This window comes from Mustela lutreola, chromosome 5 (assembly GCF_030435805.1).
Source record: "Mustela lutreola isolate mMusLut2 chromosome 5, mMusLut2.pri, whole genome shotgun sequence".
NCBI lineage: Eukaryota > Metazoa > Chordata > Mammalia > Carnivora > Mustelidae > Mustela > Mustela lutreola.
This window is the reverse complement of record NC_081294.1, coordinates 124138570-124142287: the sequence shown is the minus strand read 5'-3', so window position 1 is coordinate 124142287 and position 3718 is coordinate 124138570. Positions and strand designations below refer to the sequence as shown.

Genomic DNA, 3718 nt, shown 5'->3' with positions numbered 1-3718 from the left:
CACATGAATGTTTGCTTGAGTTAGTATACATGTATTTCCTTGTTCTGCCACCCAAGAACTTAGACACATCAACAGCCTGCCAGCAATGATCACACTTATAACCCAGATCTTAATTTTTAATATTAGTCTCCAAAAAAGCGAACTGCAACTCTTTGGAGCAATGACTGATTCTAGTACAGGAGGCATGGCATGTACAAGGTGTGCCCTGGGTATCTTGTAATGGCAGAAAATAAAGAAATGCTCAAAAACAAAAAATGATTGATTATATTGAAAAGAAAAACAAAAAAACAAAAACCACACAGCAGCCAACTGTGAAAAGCTCCCAATGACCGTGGCTGGACAAAATTCAGCAGCAGATTTTTAGAAGAAAAATTAGGTATTACCTATATTATAAAATAAATAGCTATTAGTCCACGATGATATAAATAAATGATTAAATATAATTTTATTTTTTTATTATGCTATGTTAGTCACCATTTGTTTTGATGCAGTGCTCCATGATTAGATAAAATTTTAAAAAGTTGACAGGAATAGGGGTGCCTGGGTGGCTTAGTTGGTTAAGCATCTGACTTCATCTTAGGTCATGATCAAGTCCTGCATTGCATTGCATCAAGCTCCTGGCTGGAAAGGGAGTCTTTTGTTTTCCTCTCCTTTTATCCCTCCTCCTGTTTGTGCTGTGTCTCTGCCTCAGATAGATAAATAAAATCTTAAAAAAAAAAAAAAAAAAGATTCCAAAAGAATAAACGAATTTCCCATCCTGAAGAATGCCAAGTAATTTATGCTGATACTACACCCTCAAGGAGGGTAAGCATATCTCCCCTAAGTATATGCTATGCATAGTGACCTCCTTTCAAACAATATAGTATGGGTTGGGAAGGAAGACTAACTTTATAGTTAAGAAATATGGCAAATATGACTTTGGTTTGATGATTGTGAAAACATCATCAGTAAAGTCATATAGACAGAATTTAACCTTCATACGATGTTATGAAAATGACATTTTACCTCCATGATCTCCCTACCAAAAATACATAATCTCATTATCAAAGGAAATTTCAGACAAATCCCAATTGAGGAACATTGTACAAATTATTTGATAATCCTCAAGTCTGTCAAGGTTGTCAAAGACAAAGAAAATCTGAGAAAATGTTATAGGCAAGAGGAACCTAATTTTACATGACAACTAAATACAACGGGATATTTTCATTGAGATGTTGACACAAACAAACAAAAGATTAAATTTTTAGAAATCAAAAATAATCTGTATAAAGCATGAGCTTCAGTTAATAATAACGTATCAATATCAGTTTTTCAATTAGCAATAATCTCGCGTTGGATAAACCCCATTGGCTATGATACTGCCACTGCACAAAGCTCAATATCAGTTTTTTAACTGTAGCAAATGTAGCATACTAATATGTTACTAATAAGGGAAACTAAGTATAGGGTAATGGAAACTCAATTATTTTACAACTTTTCCATAAATTTAAATCAATTTTAAAATTAAAATCTTATTTTTAAAAACAAAACAAAAAAACCACCAGTGATTCTGGAAATTCAATGAAAACCTCTGTGCTGGAAATACATTTATTTTTAATGCCTTAAACATTCATTGTTTAATGCTTGATTACCATGGTTTGAAAGCTAGATGGGTTTGTTTTGGATTGTGTGGATATATTACAAATGAAGAAGAAACAACATAAAGGAGATACATGATGCCCTAATGAAAAACCTCTATTCTACAAATAGACATAGAGTCAGTAAGCAATAATTAAAAGAAGGAAAAAGACTGAGGAGCTTATCAGAAATCATCCAAAATGTTAAAGACAACAAGAATCACAAAGCTCATAAATACCAATAAAAGCCTGAAATCACCATAGTTCATCATGTAGACTATGCCTAGACCAGAAAAAAGCTTTTTATATATTACAGTTCAGTTAGTGTTACATACTAGAAAGCATATGAGACTTGTGCTCACAAACACATGCTATCTTTCTTAACTTAGTCGATGATATGGCCCTGAATCTGTGCAAATTCCAGTCACCTCATTTCTAAATCTGTGAAATCAAATTAAAAAATGTATAGAGTACTTTTTAAATACTAAAATCTTTTAATTTTAATTTTTTAAAGATTTTATTTATGTATTTGACAGAAATTATGAGTAGGCAGAGAGGCAGGCAGAGAGAGAGGGGGAAGCAGGCTCCTCATTGAGCGGAGAGCCCGATGTGGGGCTCAATCCCAGGACCCTGGGATCATGACCAGAGACGAAGTCAGAGGCTTTAACCCACTGAGCCACACAGGCACCCCAAAGAGTAAAATCTTAAATAAACGCTATTTTCTTTAATCTCCAAATACAGACACCCAAGATCTTGCATTTGCAGACAAATGACAGAGATAAAAGATCAGTTTAGTAAACATAGTATATTAACCAAAGTACTTAAAACTGGGTTGACTTCAGGGTCTGTTAACTGGTCTAAAGCTTCATGAGTAAAAAGGTTCAGGGGTCCAGTATTACAGCTGTACAGATGAAAATGTACATTTTAAAAAAAGGCTAAAATACTTGATACCAGGGTAAATTGCTACCTGCAAAAAAACACAGTATCAATAGAAACTATGTGTTCTCAGCTCTGCAACTGTGGCCCTAACATTTATGTAATAAAATGTCCTTCCAATTTCTTTCTGTCAATTTCTATCAGTTGATACAAAATAAATAATAAATCTCTGTAAACTTCCAAACACTTAATGATAGATAGTCCCCACTCTGCATGGTTGTACTGGAACATAATAGTTACTATGCAATTTATCATCTTAATAACTGTTCAGTAAAATTTAATTTTTTTGGTCAAAGTTTTAAAAATCCTGTCAGTTATAAATATTAATAAAGTTTTTAAAATAAGCTAATATGTATTTAATATACTGTATTTTATATTAGAAACAATGAGATTAAAATGTGCTATTTCTTTTGATGTAGCAGTAGTGTAAACAGTATCTACTTTCTGGTCATATGATCCAAAGAGAGAAAGAGCATCTTTCATATATCTTGGAAATTGTAACATGCCTGTTTAAATTTGATCGGTGGTAACATTTTATCCCTTGCCCTTTCAGTGACATGAAATGTTCCCAGGATTCCCTTATTGTATTTTTTGGCTGGTCTCACTTCCTCTGAGACTTCATCCTTTTGTTCATGACTGCTTTCCTCCTTTATGTCTCTAAGTTTGCCTTCACTCGGCCCTGTTGGCATTGTATCCAGAGGCTCAACAACAGCAGTGTTCACATTCCCATGATCAGCTAGTTCTCTAATTCCACTTCTGCTGATTCAAAGTTTACTTCAAATATTACCATTTTTAATTTCTTTGCTACACTTTCATCGTTGTTGGCCAATTCAAGAGCTCATTTCTTTGAAATATCACATGGGCTTATCACTAGGGACAAAGAGTTAGTACAACTACACGCTAAGTATCTGTCCCTAAGCTGAGTATGTGTACGGTGACCAATTTTCAATAGACTTTGAAAGAAGGTATGGGATTGGTATTGATCACGATGCAGATCTATGTTATTTGCATAGTGATTTATGGACTCAGGTAAGGCAGTCAAGTTTGTACTTCACACAATTACTCACAGTTAATATATCCTAGCAACTAAAATTTGACTCGAATCGGGAGACTGGTATTATTTAATTAATCTGTCCTAACTGAAATCTATGTATATCATAACCATG

The 3718-nt window shown here is 33.7% G+C and overlaps 1 non-coding gene across 1 annotated transcript; it reads right to left on the bottom strand.

Moving 5' to 3' along the window:
- Positions 1-1239: 1239 nt before the first annotated feature.
- On the bottom strand, positions 1240-1376 carry LOC131832788 (U4 spliceosomal RNA). The gene has a single exon (XR_009354162.1). It is a non-coding gene; the product is annotated as a U4 spliceosomal RNA (small nuclear RNA).
- Positions 1377-3718: the final 2342 nt, after the last annotated feature.